Below are 23,510 nucleotides of genomic sequence, written 5' to 3'. Positions count from 1 at the left end.
ATCAGACTGCCCAGGCGGCCCTTTCGCAAGTCCTGGGTGCATACCACCAAACCCAGGACACGATGGGCCAGATACTCACGACCGTGCAGGAGAACCAGAGGCTGCAGGGGCAACACCATCAGGAGGCCAAGCAGCAGTGGCAGGCCCTCAATGCCACTATGGCCACCATTGCAGAGGTGCAGAAGGAACTGACCAGCATCCTGCATGAGTCCTCCACCCACCAGCAAACCCCTTCCACTAGCCACATCCCAGTAGAGCCTCCACTATAGCGGCAGCTAGTGGAATGGAGGCCCTGCCTGAGGACCTGCAGAACACCAGCACCCCTCCACCTGTAGCTGAGGGACCCCCACGCAAGCGAGGACGTCCAACCAGACATCCTGCAGGTACTGATACCAAGACCAACACCATCACCATCACCATCACCAGGAAGTGACCCTCTCCTGAAAAATGTCCCTTGTATGCCACAGAGACACCCTGTTGACTGTCCACTGTTTTCTCTCCGTTCTCCCACGGCCCTCAATACTGGACCCGGACTCACACAGCTGGCCAGACTACTCTGATGAGTTCACCCACCATAACCCCACCAATCCCCCTTGCACGTGTCAGTCACAAATAAACACTATTGACCACAGCTACTGTCTATGTGTTTTATTGTGGCATTACATGTTTAACTGTCAAACCATTGTCCTGCCAAAGGTTTGTAAGTGACAGAAGGGGGAGCAATATTCAGCATGGATGATAGTGGAGCAGGCAGAGGCTGGACACATGTGTCAAGGGAGGCAACATGTGATGCAGGAACCAGAGTGCACCATACAAAGGCCCTGCAAGTTGAACAAGACAGGAACAACATTTACTATAGGGGTTAAATATGTCCACACAACACACATGCACCACAATTACAAAGTCCCAAGGGTGAGCTGGCAATTGTCAGCTCTGGCCATATGTCCATGCCAGGCCCACATTTCCAGCACAACCATCCTCAATGGTCCCTCCATCACAGCAGACAAAGCCAAACTTAAGGCATGTTCCAAAGTCAATACAGTAATGTTGCACTGCCTCCCAGTGTGTACTCTTAGGAGAGGTAGCAATACTGTTGACACCACAATGTGTAGCACACATATTGCAGTTGAAGTGCCAGTACAGGGAACAATGGCACAAACATGTCACATGTGAAGCAACATAACAGCAGGGAGATGATTGAACTGAAATGTGCACAGTAACAATCCCACTGATGGTGAAATGTGACACCCCTCCAAACCCACCAAGAGGCAGAGTTGAACCCAATTCCACCAGTGTTAGCAGACACCAGGAGGATCAATGTCACAAGGCTGCCATGAGTACAGATCACATAACATACACCTGACACATACCTGTAGCTCAGTGGAAGTATTGTTGTATCAACTCTGCTCTGGAGTCAGCTGCACCCTCATCATCTTCATCCTCTTCACTCCCCATGCCCCCTTAATCAGCCACTGGTCCAGCTGCCACCTCCTCTGCATCCAGCAATGGGATTGACACATCAGGGCCAGATTGTGTAGCATGCAGCAGACAACCACGATCTGACACACCTTCTGTGGTTTGTACAGTAGGGCACCCCCGGAGATGTGTACACACCGAAATCTGGCCTTTAGTAGGCCAGAGGTTCTTTCAATCACACGCCTTGTCCTACCCTGGGCCTCATTGAAAAGGTTTTCAGCATATGCAGTTGAATGTCTCACAGGTGTCAGTAGCCAGGGAAGGTTGGGATAGCCAGTGTCACCTATGTGCACAGAGGTAGGAACCATGTCAAGATCGGGAGGGAGATAGGGCAGGGTGTGAAGAGAGTTGAGTGTACACGGGCACACATACTATTGGATACTTACCAATGAGCCAGGCCCAGTCCCTCTGTAGTGGTGCTATCATGTGTTGGACGTTGCTGTTCCACAGAATGTAGGAATCATGCACTGAACCAGGGAACTTGGCAGTCACTTCTGAGATACTTTGGTCAGCGAGTCATACCACCTGCACATTGATAGAACAGAAATGCTTACTGTTCCTGAACACTTGTTAATTTCTCCTGGGTGGCACCAAGGCAATGTGTGTGCCATCTATGGCCCCTATCACATGAGGGACATGCGCAAATCATAGAAGGCACCTTTGACAGTGGTTAAATCAGCACGTTGCGGGAACCTGATGTAGCAGGGCAGATGTCTTAGCAGGGCAAACAGTCTATCCCTCAAAACGTTACTGAACATCACTGTGACATCCCTGCTGACAAGCCCACTGTCACCTCGAATGACCCTACGGCAAGAAAGTAGAGGACTGACAACACTTGTACTGTGGGAGGGATGGCACTGGGATGGCGGATGGCAGGCAACAATTCAGGCTCCAAATAGGTCACCAACTCCATGATGGTTTGACGGTCCAGGCAATACATCTGAATGATGTGTCGCTCTTCCAGGGTGGCAAGGTTGACTAGCGATACACAGGAGCATGTCTCATCCTCAACATTGCACCGCTTCTGGGAATAGGAGAGGGAGAAGCTAGTAAAAGCTGCATTGACTGTGTGGACACAGTAAAGCTGTGAAAAATGTACAATTTCAACCCACGACGCAGCTGACGTTCAACCCCTATTCACAACATACACGTAAAATGGCAGCCGCTTGTCCTGCATGCACAGAACAGATGGAAGTGACCTCATACCGCCAGCGTAGATGTCTTGGCTGTAGGCGGTCGCAACACCAGCGTTAGATGTCTTGGCTGTAGGCGCTCGCAACTGCTGTGCAACTCTTCATTGCATAACATGGTTGTCTGTGGGAGAGTGGAACCAATGGTGATTGCCGAGGGCGGTGATGGTGATGTCTGCAGCATATGTGACCACCATTTCATGTGGCAATGCTCACTTGACTCCTGACACTCCTGCACACAAGACATCCACTGCGTGTGTTGCTGTGTTCTGACTCTGGTAGCCAAGATACCACGTCCAGCAGGTGATAGGGCCCCAGCCTTCTCCCAGGAGGAAATTGGGAAGCTTGTGTACGGGGTTCTACCCCTGTATGGACAATTGTATGGGGCACCAGAGAAGCAGGTGAGTTTGATGTCACCGTCCTGTCTGATAGCAATGTGTATGTGGATGTAAGGCATTGGGACTTGGCAGATAGAGGTGATGCAGGGAGATGGGTGAGGAGTCTGACCGTTAGTGGAGTGTAGACATGTGAGTGTGGGCATGAGATGTGTGAGATGTGTGCTGTCCACTGCTGTCCCTGTGACGCCACTGTACATGACCTTCTCCTTCTGTCTAGGTCACCCATGCAGGTCAGCGCCCATCAGAAGAAGGGGATTTGGCGGGCCATCACCAAGCAAGTGCGGACCCTGGGGGTCCATGCCCGGCGGAGCACCCACTGCAGAAAGAGGTGGGAGGACCTGAGATGCTGGGCCCGGAAGACCGTGGAGGACCCGCTAGGGATGTCCTTCCAACAAAGGAGGGGTGCCCATCGGACCATGACCCCCCTAATAGCCCGCTTTTTGGTGGTGGCCTATCCTGAGGTGGATGGGTGCTTGAGGGCAGCACAGCAACCACAAGGGGTAAGTACACACTTTCTCCTTCTTAATGTGTTGCTTAGGTGCTTTTGGGTTGTGGACTAGTGGGAAGCTGTAGCATAGGCACTCGGTAGATGCCTGTCCACTATGGGTCTCAATCACCCTGCCAGGATTGATATCTCAGATGTGAGCCCATACCATGCAGTCAGTGACTTATGAGGGCAAGTGCTTCCAATTTGTAATTTGTGTGGTCCCCCTCAAACAAGTGTTGGTACCCAGCTCCTGCCAACGTCATAAGTACACCTGAGGTGTCAGGACATTGTCATCTGTGTTTTACGACCACTGGGCCAGGAGTGATGAGTGAGTCCTCATTCTGCTGCCTTCTACTGTATGTGAGGCGAGGCAGAGTGGGGCAAGATGTCAGTGTTCTAGATGTCACTGGCTTAGTAGGCATGCTGCCTACCCATGCAGGATTCAGTTGATTCAGAAGTACAGGGTTTGTTTCCCTAAACGGCCATGTGGAGTTGGCAAGTACTGGCATGTGTGAAAGGTGTGACTCACATCAAGTACATGGGTTTAATTGTACCACTATGAGCAGTACACATCAGCATTGCTGTAGTTTGGCCCACGGTGACCCACTGTTGTAGCATGTATAGGTGAGGGCATGGCGTGGCATGGCATGGCAGCCGATGATGATGTTGTTACACTGTGTGACTGTTGTGCTGGCATTGACCCATTGCACCCCCGTCTCTCTCTCCCACCCTCCTTCTCTCCCTCTCCTCTTCTGTCTTTGGGTGCATCAGCATCATCTGGTGCAAGAGAAGGTGATTGGGGCAGCTGCAGTCCATGGGACCCAGGAGGCTGAATCCATCGAGCTGAGGAGACCAGTGGGACAGAGGGCGAGGGGAGTGCCACGTGGGAGATAGGATGGACCACACCATCTTCAGATTCCTCCTCCGATGGCGGCTCCCTGGAGGTGGCGGACCCATCTGGACCATTCCAGTTACATCCTTGTCCGCCAGCCCACTTTCCAGCTCTGCCCTCCCTGTAGCACCCCACCCAGTTGCTCGTGCCCACTAACACAGGAGGGTGGGCATCTCCTTCGCCGCAGGTACCTCTGCCCCCACCCCAGTCAGCCCTGCTGCCCTCATTGAGGAGGCTATTGACCTCCTGAGGTCCATCTCTGTGGGACAGTCAACCATTGTGAATGCAATCCAGAGACTGGCATCACAAATGCAGCAGTCCAATGTGTTCCTGGAAGGCTTTCACTGTAACCTGGCTGGCCTGAAGAGATTGTTTCAGGCTCTGGCCTCCTCATTGATGGCAGCCAGAGTCCCTACTTCTTCCGTCCCCCCTCCAGCTACCTGTTCCCAATCCCACATCCCTCTCCCCTCACCCATCCAAGGCACATTTTCTGACCCACATGCATCCACATCAACAGACACGGTACTCAAGGACAGACATTTTGTTTTTAAATATATTTTTATTAACATTTTTATTAACATTAACATTTTGCTATCATACACATACTGTTCATGGCTTGACGGACACCGGCCACCGTTCTGTTCACCCTCAACCTTGTAGACATCTTATCTCTTGCTTGTATATACTATTAATCGTTTCGTTGTACCTTCTAGCCGTGTTCCATGTTTAGTTTTACTACGTACTCGGTCTACTCGGGTCTCCTGATCATATATACATCTTGTGGATGCACCATATTGTCCTTTCTACTGCGAAGTCTACATGACAGACTTTAACTAACAGAGGGGAAAAAAAAAAAAAAAGGGAAAACAGTAAATTTACGTGATGGCACCAGTGTTAGCGGGCGAGAGCATCTGCAGGGAAGGATCATATACTTCTCCACTGGTTTGTGGGATGGGACTCCCATACCTTCCCGGCAGGTTCCAAGGGGGTAGACCCGTTCAGCTCCTACCTATCCCTCATGTCCGTTCCATATCCCACATTGTCTATTATTATTATTTATTTTTTTCTTTTCCTTTTTTTTATATCATTTCATTTTTTAATTTCCATTTTCCATTTTTGTGGTTTGGGGTGCTCGTCCTCAGGGTGTAGTCGCCCCTGTTTTACCCTGCATGTGTAGCCTCAGGTCTTCCCTATACACCATGCCCCGGCTGATATGACTTTGTTGCCATCTCCCTTATCCTACTCCCCGAAATCCTCCTCGCTAATCAGGACCTGCAATTCTGCCCTCGCCCATTTTGTAACATCCTGTCTCCATACTTTCAGTAGAGGGCATCTGGGCAATTTCCAGCCTAATGTGATCAACCTTCTATAAAGGGCCAGGGCAAGGTCCAGGAATCGACCACACACCTTCCCACATGGGAGTCCTGCTCCAAGACCCAGAAGGCACAGCGTTGGGGCCAGGGACAGATCCACTTCAAATAATTTATTCAGGTCAGTCAGTACTGCTCCCCAACCCCGTTGGAGTTCTGGGCAACTCCACACCATATGGTCGAAGTCTGAATCCATGTCCTTGCATCTGGGGCATGACCTCGGGGGGCCACCATATATCAGGGACAGTTGGTGTGGGGTAAGGTACGTTCTGTGAATATAATTGTATTAGATGTATCTTAGTCGTGTGTTTCGTGAGACCGTCCGGGAGTACGCCAGTATTCTCTTCCATTCCGTGTCAGTTAGGTCCCTACTCACTGTCCTTTTCCATTTCTCCCTTTGTGTTTGGAAAGGGTCCAGGGCGTGTTCATTTTGGGCCCGGTATAATCTAGTAATTAGGTGGGCCTCGCCCCCTGATACCAATATTAGGTGTAATATCTGGTGGGTAGGGGGTTCCGCATTAACTGTTTCCCAGTGTTCCCTCAGATTGTGGAGCAACCTCTGGTATAGAAGGAATTGTCCCTGTGGTACCCCATTACTCTCCACCAGGTCGGCAAAGGATCTCACTACCCCATCCCTAAATAGGTCCCCCACTGTCTCCACGCCCGCCTTTTTCCATGTTCCCAACCCGGGGCCCGTTTGACTTCTCTCAACTGCTCCCAGTATCAGCGCCTATAGTGGTAGGGTGGGGGAGTAGGGTGGACCCACTCCTACACGTTTCGCGCATTTCTTCCAGCACAATGCAGCGACTCTCGTCATGAGGCTGTCAGTATGGTGTGCAACCCGCCGATTAATCAAGCGTGCAATAATCAGATCCATATCCTTCACCCCGCTGGCAGTGCATCTGTCCAGCTGACCCTCTCTGGTGAACCATCTGGAAACCCACTGCAGCTGGGATGCTAGGTAATAGGACTCAAAGTCTGGGGCTCCTAGGCCCCCCGACTGAGTCGGTCTACAAAGAATAGAAAGCGATGTGTGCCTACGGCCTCCGTCCCATACGAGCTCCCGAAGCAGGGTATTCAACTCACGGAACCATGCCGATGGGATCAATAGCGGCAAGTTAGCGAAACAATAAAGGAGACGGGGTAACATGATCATTTTGGCTAATGATATTCTGGCCATTATAGACAATTTCAGGGAGCGCCAGAATCCGACAGATGCCCTCAAGGAGCGAAATACCCTCCAGATGTTACCGTCCCTGAGGTCCCCCAGCTCATGATACACCTGGATGCCCAGATATTTAAAGGTGCGGGGTGCCCACACCATGTCCTCTGGACACGTGGTGGGGCTCTCACACCTTGGCAGAATGGGGAAGACAAACGTCTTGCACCTATTGAGGTGCAGTCCCGACAGGGTACCAAATTGTTCCAAGTTACGGAGGGCCCAAGGGAGACCAGATTCTCCATCCCTGAGATAGATGAGAATGTCGTCAGCGTACAATGAGACGACGTGCTCTGTTTGCTCCCACTCTACTCCTCTACCAACTCCGTCCATCCTCAACCTGGTGGCCAGAGGCTCAATGGCAAGGGCGAACAATAGTGGGGACAGAGGACAACCTTGCCTGGTTCCCCTATAAATGGGGTAGGTATCTGATACTATCCTACCCGTCTTGACCCTTGCCAATGAAGCACCATACAATAGGTCCACCCACTTTACCCAACCCTCCCCCAAGCCCATCCGCATCATCACTGCCCTGAGGTAGTCCCAGCGGACCAAGTCAAAGGCTTTCTCAAAGTCCACCGCTAGTAATACTCCCGAAGTAGGTTTCTTCTCTATGGGCATGTGTAGTATGGTGAATAACCGCCTGAGATTCAGGGAGGTACTGCGGTTCGGAACAGATCCGTTCTGATCTGTGTGTAGTAAAGCTAGTATACATTGGAGCAGGCGGTTGGCCAGAATCTTACTAAGGATTTTGAAATCATTATTCAGCATTGATAAGGGGCGGAAGTCAGTTACCGATGCTTCTTTAGATTTCAGTTTGGGTAGGGGGACCACTAGTGCTTCCCTGAGCGAGTCTAGCAACCTGCCGTGATGCAATGCCTCTGTGTACATCTCCACTAGTTGTGGGGTCAACGGCGTCGTATATTTTTTGTAAAAGTTTATTGGAAGGCCATCCGTCCCCGGAGTCTTCCCTGAGGCTAGCTGCGAGATGGCCTCCTGCACTTCTTCTGCTGTCACCGGCCCTCCCAGTCTGTCACGTTCCTCATGCGTCAGGGTGGTCAGGGGGAGTTGGCGTAAGAAACCGTCAAGTTCCTCTGTGTTGAGCTCGCCTGGGTCCCTATACAAGTGGGTGTAGTATTCTTTAAAGGCGTCATTTATAGGGCCCGGTCTACATCTCCGCTCCCCCTCACTGTCTCTTACACTCGTGATGGGTTCACTATCCCCTCCTGGTCGCACTAACCACGCCACCATCCTACCCGATCTGCCCTCCTCAGATTGCAATGAGGCTAGGTATTTTTGCATATTATGGCAGCGTAGTTGTTCCTCAACCTGGGAGTGGGACCTCCTCACTCGTTCATATTCCTCTAATTCTGGCCCCTCCCCACTCCCTCTACGTTCCCACTCGTGTAGATTCTCCTCGAGACTGGTCAACTCCTGCTCCAATGCTCGTCTCACCCCCACCGTCTGTCCCATATAGTGACCTCTTGTTGCTACTTTAAGCGTTTCCCACTCCGTCGATCTAGAGGAGGTGGACCCCTTATTAATTTTAATATGGTCTGCCAGGTATGAGCGGAGGTCATCCCTGTATGCTTGATCTTCTAGTGAAGCCGGGGACAGTCTCCACGTTGGGATGGGGGGCCTGTCTTCGGTTACTCTCCATGTGATCAGTAAAGGGCTGTGGTCAGATAGGGTACGACCAAGATATTCAGAGTGGGTCATTCCCCGTACCATGTTTGCTGTGCACACCACTCTGTCTATCCTGGTGTGCACCCGGTGGAGACCTGAGTAATATGAGTAGTCTCTATCAGAGGGGTGTAGTTCTCGCCAAGCATCCACCAAGCCCCAGGAGTCCAACCACTCCCTCAATCTCCTGGATACCTTGTGTGTTGCCGCCCCTGGCATCGGTGGGGTGGAGCGGTCCATGTCCACATCTAGAATACTGTTAAAGTCCCCACCTATTATCAGTTCTTCTGTCTGCTGCCAGGTGAGTTGACTCGACAGGTGAGCCATGAAGGTGACCTGATTCTGATTGGGAGCGTAAATACTACCTAGGACAATCGAGGTACCATGCAGCTTCCCACTGACTATCACAAATCAGCCCTCACGGTCTATATTGGTTGAGACTACCTCGAATGGCACCCCGGCCCGGACCCAAGTCAGCACACCCTGTGCGTACGCGGAATATTCCGTGGCGAACACCTGCCCTCTCCACCTGCGACTCAGTTTCTCTGTTTCCCCTGTTGCCAAGTGGGTCCCCTGTAGCATTGCCACCTGGATACCCCTTCTTTTTAAATAGGACAATATTCTATGTCTTTTGGCTGGAGACCCCATCCCCTGTATGTTCCACGTTATGAAGTTATACTCTTCCATGTTGATGTATCATAAGCATTGCCATTTCCCCATCCCACCCCGGTGGCCCAATCCCCCCCAGATCTTATTGCATGCCCTACACCATCACACCCCCGCACCACAGGTACCATCTGAACTTGTAAGAATAAAACCCAACTCCCCCTCCCCAGGGCGCCCCTCAAACAGTAGGTTGCCCAAAGAACTGTGCAACAGTGCAACATATTCAACAGTTTAGTGCTAGTTCTCGCCAGACTGGTGGATGGTCGAGAATCCGGTGGGGGGTGGCGTGCTCAGGGGGGCCCTAAGCTCATGTAACTCTCCTCACCTAGAGGCCAACTGTACCGTTCAGTTATCCAAGTTCATCAGCTGTCTGTGGAGTCACTTTCGGGGCACGCGCCGAGCTCCCCGAGCCCACAATGGAGGACCCCGCTGTGTCATCTGATTCACCTCCTGATCCCTCAGGAGGGGACGCCTCTCGCCGCCACCTCCAGGGCCACTTTCTTTCCCAACTCCCTCTGTGCCCGTGTTGGTGGCATGCGGTTGCAGTTTCTGCTCCGCCGCCTCCTCGGGCCCCTGCGGGGACTGCCCTCAGCTCGTTCCTTCCTCATGCGCTGCCCAGGCCGGCATCCGCGTGCTTCCAACCATTCCCACGCCTCATCGGGGATTGGAAGAATGTAGTCTTGTCCTCAAGAGCTACCCTCAGCCTCGCCGGGAAGAGGAGTGAGTACTGGATTCCATCATCTCTGAGGGCCCTTTTAGCCGCCAAGAATGAGGCACGTTTGGACTGGACTTCGAGTGTGAAATCCAGGAACAGCGTCACTTCCCCATTCACCACCTTAAAAGGGCCTGCTTCTCTGGCCCGCTGCAGCAAGGTATCCCTATCCCTGTAGTGAAGCAGTCTAGCAACCACCACTAGGGGTGGTCTACCCGGCGCCAGGGGGCTCGAGGGCACCCAGTGTGCCCGTTCCAATGCAAAAAAGGGGGTCAGCCTGTCCGGTCCCACGACTGTGCGCAGCCACTCCTCAAGGAAATCCACCATATTCGAGCACTCTGCTCCTTCTGGAAGTCCTACGACCCGTACATTGTTCCTACGGTTTCTCCCCTCAGTGTCTTCTGCTCTTTGTTCTAGCTGTGTCACTCTGTCTGTGAGGTTCATTGCTGCGGCTGTTAGATCTTTTTGTGCCGGTGCTATTACAGTCAGGGCGGATTCCGTTTCCTTGACTCTGTCGGCTAGCTTCTGGTAATCCGCCCTCAAGAGGCCCACTTCGACTTGACTAATGTCATGCTGCAACGCTGTTTTTGTGTCCTCAATTGCACTCAGGATTTTGTCCAGGGTATCCTGCACTTTAGATTGCGGTGGGTCCTGGGGCTCCCCACCACCGCATTCCACGGACGGGGTTTGATCCATGGTTTTACCCTTGTGCCTGTTCTTGGAAGACATCGGGGATATTGTGGGTCGCGTCCACAGGCTTACAGCGGGGGGCCTGCCAGCTGTTTCAACACCTCTCCAGCGATTTTGGTGACCTCACCGTTCCCTCTTCCCTTCCGCGTTTATGGGTTGCTCTCCCAAAGAGCGACTATACCGTGCTCACCAGGTCCCATCTCAAGTAGGATGCGTGCCCAGCAGGGCCATGAAGCTCACATGAGGCTTATCTCTCCCGTCCTCCCAGGCCTGTCGGATAGTCCGTGCCACCGCTTCCCTGTCTCTGCAGGGCGAGAAGCTATGATCAGCTGGGTCTACCTCTGGTGTTATTAGAGCCGCTCCGTTCCCTCCGTCCTTCTTCGCTCCCGGCAGCCGCCCGATTTCTCCATTCTGTGTTCCCCTGGGGGTTGCAGTGGCAGTCTTATGGTGGTTAGGGAGGGACTCGTCCTCCTTTGTATGGACAGCGTTATTGCCTCCTTATATTCATTATTCACCTTTTGTTCACCTTGGTTTAATTTATTATTTAACTTATTTTTATTTTACCTCCTTTCTTTTCCACACATTCTACTTCAGGCCATGAATAGGGCTATTCCGTCTGCTCCAGTGTGGAGGTACTTCGAGCCTGTGTGCATTGTCCGAGTCATCGCTGTTTGCACCTTCGTCCGTATTGCACTATGGCACAACGCCTTCCGTTTTCGCTTCTCCCGGGCTCGACTTTCCTTTACCCGGGCCTCGGCAGCGTAGCACGCATGGGTTCTTCTCCCCTCGTGGTGTGCTGCACATGCAGCGCTACTGTCGCGCTGGGACTCTGACCTCACACCGGGACCCCTGTCTGTCTTAGCGAGACCGGAGCACCTTCCCCCCGCAGTAGGCACACCCGTTGGTCAGTCATACCGCGCCTGGGCGTGCAAGGCAACTTTGGTCTACGGTCACGGGGTGGGGCACTAGGCCACTGTTGCCTCGTTCCTGTTTCACCTCAAGCGAGCACCCCCGGGCGCTCAAGGCAGCACGCCCGGCTCCTTGTCAGACCCGCCGCTTAGCACCGACAGCAGCGGCGTCCGCGTTAGGGCGCGCCTTCAGTTTTCGCTTCTCCCGATCTCTTGGGCTCAGTCTTTCTTTACCGGTCCTCGGCTGCGCCGTGTGTGGGAATTCTTCTTAGTTTCCTCACCTCGTGGTGAGTTGCACTTGCAGCGTTCAGATCGCACCGGACCTCCGACCACACTCCGGGTTCCCCACTGTTTATCTTAGCGGGGATGGAGCAACTTCCCCCGTGGTTGGCATGCTCGGCGGTCAGTCGCACCTCGCCCGGGCGCGCACAGTAACTTTGGTCCCCGGTCTCAAGGTGGGGCGCCAGGCCGCCGGCTCCTCGAACCTGTTCCACTTCCAGCGAGCACCCTCGGGTGTTCAGGGCAGCGGTGACGTCCGTGTTAAGGCACAGCACCACGCCTTCAGTTTTTGCATCTCCCGATCTCCTGGGCTCAGTCTTTCTTTATCGGGCCTCGGCTGCGCCGTGTGCGGGAATTCTTCTTAGTTTCCTCACCTTGTGGTGAATTGCACTTGCAGCGTTCAGATCGCGCCGGACCTCCGATTACAATCTGGGTTCACCACTGTTTATCTTAGCGGGGATGGAGCAGTTTCCCCCCTGTGGTTGGTACGCTCGGCGGTCAGTCGAACCCAGCCCGGGCCCGCTCAGTAACTTTGGTCCCCGATCTCAAGGTGGGGCGCCAGGCCGACGGCTCCTCGCTCCTGTTCCACTTCCAGCTAGCACCCTCGGGCGTTCAAGGCAGCGCGTCTGGTTCCCCGACTGGTCAGCTGCTCCCCAACAGCAGCGGCAGTGTGGATGGCCCCTAGGTCGGGGTTATTTTTATTGGATAACTTGTGGGCCCCTTCACAGCAAAAGGTTTATGCGGCCGCCATCTTCGGCTGCTCGGCCACGCCCCCCGTACTCAAGGACAGACATAAGCACCACAAACATCAGCACTGCCATGCGCACACACACAACATTCAGATGCAGACAAGGCAACATCCCCTCCCTACACCAATTCCCCCCCTCCTCACCACTCACATGGACTACACCACTCACCCCTGCAGTCTCCATCTCATCAGTCCCAGATCCTGCCACAAGTATCCTCACTGTCACTGTCAGAACATCAGACCCGCATGCATGCACCCCATACACCACATGAGCACTCAGCACAACTGTCAACACCCCCACATGCAGCACACCCACCATACTTGCAGACACCACCACAACATTTACTCACACATCCACCCTGCAATCTCCCTGCATCTCCTCCCCCTCCTTCCACAACATCTAAACGCCCACAGTCACCCACCCAACAGTCATGCAGCACACACATGGCATCCAAACACGCACTTGCACCCAAATCACCTCCATGTACTCACCTCTCAACCACTCCCACACCCTGTACCTCCACTCCCATACCTTTCTGCCATGACCGTCCCCTTGCCCCTAAGAAACGTTTCCTTTGTGAATTTTCCCTGTTTCCCACCAGTAAACTTGTCCCTCTCCCCCCAGCACACTGTTACCTTCCCCACACCCCTGTCTTCCACCTCCCCGTCCTCCCCTGGTCGTCGCCCTGCCCCTTCCCCGTTGATGACTTCCACCCCCATCAAGTCCACAGTCACCCCTCCAAAGCCCAGACCCAAAGCCACTCCACCAAAATCAAACAAAGTATAAGGCCAACCCCCCCAATCCAAGCCTAAGGGCCCCCCCACCATACCAAAACCACCATCCCTGGCCCCCCTTCTCGCCCCTGAGGTGCCTGCATGCCCCACTGATGCCACTGCCCAGTGGAGGCCATCAGTTGTCAGTCAGGAATCAAGTTGGGCCCTCATTCTGTGCTCAGTGTGAAAGGGGCACAATGGACTTAATGGACTGGGCCTCGGGCCCCATTGTACATAGTTCATTATGTTGCTTGCAATGTTTTCATAGTCATATATATCTATATATACAGCACTGCGCCGCTGGTGTAGATCCTGGCTTTCTTTCAACATGTATGTGTTGTGTATATGCAATTGGGCGTGTGTCAGTGTGTGTGTGTGTGTTGGTACATGTGTGTGTGTGTGTGTTTGGCAGTGGCTTGCTGTGCCATGTGTGTGTGTTGTGTGTGTACTAACATCCTTCCCTCCAGTGTGTGCTAGGCGGGTGTACTTACAGTTGGTGTCTTTGTCACCGTCACTGATCCTGGAATTCAATAGCCAGCAGGTGCATTGGGAAGACTTGCAATCCGCATGCCATGGTGCCTGCGGACGTGCCTGTGTTCCTGAAGGTGAGTGTTCCCTTTTAAGTGATTAGTTTCCGCCAGGCTTATCATGGTGGTGCGACCACTCCGGAAATCCTGGCGATGTGCAGCCTCGTAATATGGTCGTGGGAAACAGCCTCATTGCCATCCTGGATATGCCTGCTCCCGGCTGCAGCGGTCCGTCTGTGGTCACTGTTCGGGTGGTGACTTGGATGTGTTCTGTTGGTTCCATCCCTGTGCTCATAATATGGCGGTCTGCTCCGCTGGGGCCGTGGCGGTAAGACCGCCACCATCACCACGGACCGCCAGACTCGTAATGACCTCCAAAGTCTGTTCCCAGTGAGGGGGGAACTGATGCATGAAAAATGCTCCTGCCCGCTGGGAGCGGACTTTTCATCTGTTTCCCTGCCTGCCCCCACTGATGACAATATTGCTGCCTTCTGCAGTGAGCAGCATTTTTAGATGCTCTCTGTGGGTGGGATCAATTCCAACACCCGCTAGAGGCAGGGAAATGGCTAGAGCCGATGGGGCCTTGGGGCACCCAGGTGGCCCTCAAAAGCAATATGGTGGGTGCTCTTCGTGGGGTCTCGGGCATCCACCCTTTTTAGGCTAGGCCCCCGGACCTAAATCGGCCTGGGAAGGGGGCTGCGCGCCCCCCTGCCCCTTGAGTAATTATCCAGGCTTGGGGAGGTGCCTGCGTTCCCCCCTCCTTTTAATAATATGACCGAGCCCAGGGAGATGGGGTCCTGGGGTGGGGACAAAATTGGCCCATGGAGGGCGCTACCTGCCCCCTCCCCATTTACAATATGGCCGTGTTCCAGGAGATGGGGGCCCCAGGGGCCAAAATCAGCCCAGCGAGGGGGCTGCTTGTCCCCCTCTCCCATAAATCCAGCAGTGGGCTGCAGGGGATGGGGTCCCTGGGGCCAAAAACAGCCCGGTCACAGGGACATTATAGATAATAAATGGCACTAAAAACTTAGAAATTCTCTGAAAAAAACAAAAGTTGACAGGGACGTTATAGTTAGGCTCAGATTTTACACACAAAAAAAACATAGACATTCAGCAGTTACAGTTATATATTAACGGTAAGGCAAAATTGATATGTTTATACACCTACCTTAAATATACCTATCTTGTGTGGTAAAGGCATCCGCGTGGTAAAGGATGGATGGTAAAGGCTGTTTCCTGTTTATTATTGTTTATCATTTCTCTGGCACTGATTTGCAGTCTCACTCATATCATGTAGTTATAGTCACAAGACTAAAAGTTCACAATAATGTTTGTGTGGGATTTATTGAGTAATAAATGCATACTCTGTTAATAGCCCTGTTTTTTTTTTTAATGGGGAACTTGTTTAACAATTGCTTTATTGCATATAACATTACTGTAGCAAGCGCTTTGCCAGTTGATATGCATTTGTTTTAGCATTTTTTATCTTCCATAATCGAACTCTATATATCATATACTAGGTATAATAAATAAATATATACACACATGCACAAGATGTATTTATTTGCAACCTATTGAACACTGGCAGATAGAGACAAGGTAGAAAAATGTTGGCAAACGTATGCATGATAATCTGCAAATGAAAAATAAAACTCAATCCATGATGTGAGTTTTACCAGTAGGACTTCAAGAGATTTACCCCGAAGGAAATTAAGATAGTACACTATTGTCACCTCCAAGAACCATTAAGGGGACAACTGCATCACATACAAAGCTGTACATGTTTTGAAAAAAAAAAGTGAGTGACTGTTTTATGCTAGCTAACGTGATTAATAACGTTGCCAGAGATTTAGTTTCTACTTTTCCCTAACCATAGCTTCTTAATTTTTGTACTTCTTGAACTAAAATCTGGCTATATCTGCTTTTTCTGTGTGTTGTGTTACCTAAAAAAGGCTATTTTTAGGTAAGGGATCCCTGACAACACATCTGGTTGCAAAAGGAATATTTTGGACTTTCCAAAAACATACAGGAGCTTGGAGCCCACCCATTGCTTACCATTAGCTTTTCCTATCACTCTAATTTTCCTGCTACTTATTAGATTTTTTGTCAGTCTTGTGTTTGTCCCTGTCATTAAGCATAGCCTCTTTAGTCATATCTTTGGGTATTGTATATCCACTACTTGCTTTTAGGGAACTGCTGTTTTTCTTTTTGTTTCGGAACTCCATGAGAATGCATGTGATTTTCAGCTGCTTCCCTCATGTGATTTTATCTAGGCTTAATTTGTAAATAAAAATATGCCGGTTCCCAAACCTCTCTTTTGACGTATTCAGCTGCTGTATTTAAATGTGTGAGACATCTCGGCCTCTTTAATCCATTAACAGCCACGCCCTGCCCATTCAGCTCACTCTTGCAGCTTTCTGCTTTTTCCCTTTGTGATGCTTTTTTGTTTTTCTCTTCCTCCCCCTTTCCCATATGTTTCTTTTGCACACAGTAAATGCATGATGCAGAAAATTAATTGCCGGCCCTTAAAAATAAGTACTTGTGCCCTGCACCGGAAAACACCGGCTCAAATTAAGCACTGCTTTTATCCCCTCTCGCTTTGTTCATGTGCTTCTCTCCTATCGCCCACACTTGTGTTGCTGGCTCTCCCCTATGTTTCTCACCTGCGCACTCCACTTTTCTCTTTCACCATGTGCTTCTACCCCCACACGCCACACTGTTCTTCACGTATGTTATATCCTACTTGTTGCTTCTCTCCACCTGCCGTGATACTTCACCCCCACTCATTCCTGCAGCCAGCTTGCCCAATTTTTTTTTAAACGCTTCGAGCTCGATTTTAAAACTGTGCTTCTGCACTACTTTTTTAAATTTACTGATATATCTTGATCTGTAAATAAAGACAAAACAGGGCCCATTTAAATGGGTGCATGTGTGCTGAACGCATGCATGTACCTACAAACTGATGCAACAGTTTTGTCATTATGGGGGTCATTGCAACATTGGCGGTAAAAGCCGCTTACCGCCGTGCAGAAGACCGCCAATACACCGCTGCGGCCGCGGAAAACCGCCACAGCTATTATGACCCACATCTCGGAATCCGTCGAAATTCAGACACCCACACAACTCCGCCACACCAAAGGTCAGTGATAAACTGGCGAAAACAAATCCTCCACTGTCACGCCAACAGAAACACGCCCATGTTATCACGACCCACAAATCCACGCGGCGGTCTTTCAACCGCAGTATTCCATTGGCGGTACACACCGCCGTGCTCAAAATACACACACATCTCCAAAACACCGCCACATTGGACTATTCGAAATACACACACCTGATACACATACAAACACCACTCCCACACACCCAACACAATATAAAACACACACCCACATCACCCACAAACCGCTATGACCAAAAAATAGAGACGAAGGCGACAGAGAGAGCACTGCAATATGCAATAGACAACCCCACCACACAGAGGCACACAACACCATCACCCACACAACATCCACGCACAATACACCACACACCACTACACATCACCACACTCATCACCACATACACCACCCCACACATCACCTACACCACCCCATGGCACGCCAAAGACACCCCATGTTTTCGGAGGAGGAGCTCAGGGTCATGGTGGAGGAAATCATCCGGGTAGAGCCACAGCTATTTGGATCACAGGTGCAGCACACCTCTGTAGCTAGGAAGATGGAGCTATGGCGAAGAATAGTCGACAGGGTCAACGCAGTGGGACAGCACCCAAGAAATCGGGAGGACATCAGGAAGAGGTGGAACGACCTATGGGGGAAGGTGCGTTCAACGGTCTCCAGGCACAACATCGCGGTACAGCGGACTGGCGGCGGACCCCCACTTCCTCCCCCACAACTAACAACATGGGAGGAGCAAGTCTTGACCATTATGCATCCAGAGGGCCTCAGAGGAGTCGGTGGAGGAATGGACACTGGTAAGTCAAATCTTAACTATCATATCCCCCACCCAAACCTGCATGCTATCACACCCCCCCACCCTCACCCCCTCCCCTATCACTCAAACTCCTCACTAATGTACTAATTACACAAACCACCCATCCCAACACCAAGCCCTGCATGCAACAACAAAGCATGGACACCCATCACTAATCATGCCCACTGCACATACCCATAACACCCCCTAACCATCATCACACAAGCCCACACACAGGAATGCTAGCACTGGGGTACACGCTCACCCACCCATTGCACACCATGAGACACACACATGCAATAATCATGCTTTTATACCCCTACAGGTCCACTACCTAACGTCACCAGACAGGAGGGTCCAGACATCTCTACCCCACCAACAGAAGAGGCCCACAGTGATGACAGCAGCTCTGGCCAATTGGATCCAGATGACCAGCCCAGACCATCGTGGGCCTCGGGATAGTCGGTTCCCCTCGCACAGGCACAGCCCAACACTGACCTTCCACCCTCTGGTAACACCAGCACAGCACCCACCCAGCGGGCCATACCTCCGTAGCCAGGACACGTCAATCAGCTGTGTGTCCACCACTACAGGGAACCCAGGATAACCCACCACCCCAACAACAACAGGGACCTGGGGGCAGTGGTAGTGGGCACACGGTCCAGGGGACGGAGGCACAGGAACACAGGGGAACTGGGAGGGCTGCTGTGCGACAGAGGGCGGACAGGCCTAGGGAACCCACTCTCCACAAGGCCCTCTCCTCCATCATGGGAGCATACCACCACTCTCAGGAGACGATGGCGACGGTCCTGGCCAAGTTTCAGGAGACCCAGCGCATGCAGGACGAACTGTATTTGGGGTTCAGGGAGGAGCTCAGAACCATCAGCTCCACCCTGGGCACCATCGTAGGGGTGCTGAAGGACATTCAGAAGACCATGAGGGACACCGTGGCACTCCAAGGAGCCCCTGACACTAGCCTGGACGATGAACTGCCCACCACCACCTCCACCGGCTCTAGTAGACAAGACGCCCCGCCACAGGACCACCACACCAGCACCCCACCCCCTGCAGACGGAGAACCACCCGCAAGCGGTCCCTGAGATCCAGGAACAGGACAGAGCAAGATGGCAAGACCCCGCCAGGAAATGACACCACCCTGATTGTCATCCCACTGTCCCACTTTGTTACCCTGTCCAGATTGGAACTGTTCCAGCTCCACTTCCTATGCCCATATGGGCAGTGCACCTGTGAGACTTATAGATGGGACTCTGCCATGGACATTCCTCCACCATCACCCATCACCATTTTGCCACCCCCTCCAATAATTAGCACTTCAATAAACACCCTTGAACCACAAAACAATCTGGAGTCAGTCTGTGATTATGAAAATGTGTATTAACTATGACAATGGCCAAATCCGTTCGAAAATGTAATGTCAACATACCTATGTCACACATCACAAGTCCATGAAGGATGCAAGCAGATGACACACGTTGGTAACCACACCTGTGAAACCGTAATGGAAATGTACTACTCAGTTAGCAAATACTGCTTCAAATTGACAGACAGGATAGAGGTAAATTGTTCTCACCTGTGTGTCACTGGAAATATTGCTGTATGACTGAGTCCCTGTTATCAATGTCTTCTTCCTTTGCTTCCTCCTCATCACTGTCCACAGGCTCCACAGCTGGAATAACACCGTCATCTGGACCATCCTCCTGCAGAAAAGGCACCTGGCGTCGCAAAGCAAGATTGTGAAGCATAGAGCAGGCGATGATGATCTGGCACACCTTCCTTGCTGAGTAGAATAGGGAACCACCTGTCATATGGAGGCACCTGAACCTGGCCTTCAGGAGGCCGAAGGTGCGTTCGATCACCCTCCTAGTCTGCCCATGGGCCTCATTGTAGCGTTCCTCTGCCCTGGTCCTGGGATTCCTCACTGGGGTCAATAGCCATGATAGGTTGGGGTAACCAGAGTCCCCTAATAGCCACACACGGTGCCTCTGGAGTTGACCCATCACATAAGGGATGCTGCTATTCCGCAGGATGTAGGCGTCATGCACTGAGCCAGGGAACATAGCATTTACCTGCGAGATGTACTGGTCTGCCAAAGATACCATCTGTACATTCATGGAATGATAACTCTTCCGGTTCCTGTACACCTGTTCACTCCTGTGGAGGGGGAACAAAGCCACATGGGTCCCATCAATGGCACCTATGATGTTGGGGCTGTGTCCAAGGGCATAGAAGTCACCTTTCACTGTAGCCAAATCCTCCACCTGAGGGAAAACGATGTAGCTCCTCACGTGTTTCAGCAGGGCAGACAAAACTCTGGACAATACGTTAGAAAACATAGGCTGGGACATCCCTGATGCCATGGCCACTGTTGTCTGAAATGACCCACTTGCTAGGAAATGGAGTACTGACAGCACCTGCACTTGATGGGGGATACCTGTGGGATGGCGGATTAGTGACATCAGATCTGGCTCCAACCGGGTACACAGTTCCTGGATTGTGGCACGGTCAAACCTGTAGGTGATGATTAAATGTCGCTCCTCCATTGTCAACAGGCCCACCAGCGGTCGGTACACCAGAGGATTCCGCCATCTCCTCACATGTCCCAGCTGACGGTGCCTAGGAAGGACAACAGCGACCACAGAGTCAAACAATTCAGAGGTATGTACCCACAGCTACACAGAACACGACACAAAATACAAAAATCTTCCTGTATGTGTGTTGAGTCCAGGCCTATGTATATGTGACGCAGTTGTAAATGAAGCCATGTGGGTCCCTGAAATGGCGGATGCCTGCCCTCTAAAGTGGGACAATGGGATGTGAGGTAACTGCGCTGGCATTGTACACCGCAGGCGGTCGAAAACAGCGGCGCAATGCTGCATTGGTTAACATTGGACCCTAAGGGTCCCAGGAGCCAATGACGAAGTGCGCCGGCGGTGATGATACGCACCGCTGCGGACGTCACCGCCGCAGACGTCACCGCCGCAGACGTGACCGCCATTTTCTATCTGTTCAATCACTCGATACCTGATCTTCGACAGGAGAGGACCTACACTGCAAGTGCTGCTGTGACCTCGGTATGGAAGAGATAATGGTACGTGCGTCTGGGGAAAGGGCCCCTGCCTTCACTGCACAGGAGTTAGAGAAGCTCGTGGACGGGGTCCTCCCCCAGTACACGCTACTCTACAGTCCTCCAGACCAACAGGTGAGTACCCTAGGGTGCAAGTTGTATGGGCTATGCCTGGTTGGAGAGGGCTGGATGTAAGTATGAAGGGGGCAGAGTAATGCGAGCATGAAGGACTGTGAATACATGTGCCACATGGCAAGGGTAGGGATGTGGGCCACTCACTTCGACGGTGCAGTTGTTAATGACTTCTCTTCTTCCCCTGTACATTTCATGTAGGTCAGCGCCCACCAGAAGAAGGATATTTGGCGTGCCATCGCCAAGGAAGTCCGGACCCTGGGGGTCCACCAGAAACGGAGCACCCACTGCCGTAAAAGATGGGAGGACATTCGCCGCTGGAGCAAGAAGACGGCGGAGGCTCAGCTGGGGATGGCCTCCCAACGTGGGAGGGATGCCCGTCGCACCATGACCCCCCTGATTATCCGGATCCTGTTGGTGGCCTACCCTGAGTTGGATGGGCGCATGAGGGCATCACAGCAGACACAAGGGGGTGAGTACACTCACAATTTCATGACTTTGCGCGCAGTGGAGGGGTCTGGGTGGGGAAGGAGGGCTGTGGGTTTCCCCAGGTCAGGGCGAGTTCCGTAGGCTAGGCCCCTCCGTAATGCAGGCAATGTGCCACTCCACCCCACCTCTGTAGAGTGCCAAAAACAGGTATACATGCCCCTGTGTCATCTATGTGGGCAGATGGCACTCATAGGCAAGTAGGAAATATCCCAGGAACTGCATCTGTAGAGGCCAAGAGCACAGCGTAGTGCATGGGGCTGCTGTGTCTGTATTGTCCGCCAACAGTAGCGGTCAACCATGCACTCAACCTGTCTTTCTTCTGTTTCCCCACCCCTTTTTGGGGTCTCCCATTTTCTTTTGTGCATCAGCATCATCAGGCTGAGGTACAGGGGCACCGGAGCACGAGGGGGCTGCGTCCCACATGGCCATGGAGGGCCACACCACGGACTCCGAATACACCAGTGGGACGGAGGGCGAGGGGAGCTTCACGGCGGTCAGCGGATCAGCAAACAGCGACACGGACTCGTCCTCCGATGGGAGCTCCCTTGTGGTGGCGGCACCATCTGTGCCCCCCACTTCTACAGGTACAGCCGCCACCCCCCTACCAGCACCGCCCTCCCAGCAGCCCCTCAGCCTTCGCCCCGTGCCCGCTCATCCAGGAGGGTGGGCATCACCTTCGCCCCAGGCACCTCAGCCCCTGCCCCTGTCACCCCTGCTGCCCTCAGTGAGGAGGCCATTGATCTCCTCAGGTCACTCACTGTTGGGCAGTCTACCATTGTGAATGCCATCCAGGGTGTAGAAAGGGAGTTGCAACACAGTAATGCATTCCTGGAGGGCATTCATTCTGGTCAGGCTGCCCTTCATCGAACCCTGCAATCTCTGGCCTCAGCACTGATGGCAGCCATTGTCCCTGTGTCTAGCCTCCCCCCTCCAACTTCCTCCACCCAGACCCAATCCCCTGTACCCCAGCCTATCCCAGGCACACCATCAGACCAGCCTGCACACACCTCACCACACAAGGGCAGCTCAGGCAAACATAGGCACCACACATCCCACAGGCACTCACACAAGCATCACCCACATACAGACAGCAACATCCACTGCCTCCACTGTGTCCCCCTCGTCGTCGTCTCCCTCCTCCCTCCCAGTCTCGTCTACACTCTCACCTGCATGCACTACCACAACAGCCACTAGGACTCGCACCAGAACACCCAGCACCACACCCCGCTCACCTGCACTCACCACCCCCACTACCATTTACACGTCCCCTGTGTCCTCTCCCAGTGTGTCTGTGACGCCCCCTCCCAAAGTACACAAACGCGGGCACACACACACCCAACATCCATCCACCTCACGACAGCCTCCAGAACATGCACCTGCACCCAAATCACCAAAAGTTACACCTCCTACAACCACCTCCTCTTCCTCCACTCCCAGACCCCCTCCAGCTACCTGTCCCAGTGTTCGTCACAAACTTTCCTGAGCAACCTTGACCTCTGTCCCATCACCCCCCCCTCCAATTCATAGGTCCCGTAGTAGCACCTCAGCCAAAAAGATTCTGGTACCATTGGTGCCTGTTCGAGGTATGTGGAGTGCACCGGGCACCAGGGCAGCCAGTGTGACACGGAGCCAAAGCACAGCCAGTCCACCCCCTGTGAAGCACCAGAAGTTGGACAGTGCCCGACGGGAGAGGGGGAAGACACTTGCCGGCAAAGCCGCCCACAAGGGTCCCGGGGGGAGTGTCGAGTCAGCTGTGACTCCTCTCAAGGTGGTGAAGGGGCAGAAGAGAAGTCTCCAAAGTCTGGGAAGAGCAGCA

Source organism: Pleurodeles waltl, chromosome 4_2 (genome assembly GCF_031143425.1).
Source record: "Pleurodeles waltl isolate 20211129_DDA chromosome 4_2, aPleWal1.hap1.20221129, whole genome shotgun sequence".
In the NCBI taxonomy this organism is placed as follows: domain Eukaryota; kingdom Metazoa; phylum Chordata; class Amphibia; order Caudata; family Salamandridae; genus Pleurodeles; species Pleurodeles waltl.
Note: the sequence above shows the minus strand (reverse complement) of the source record.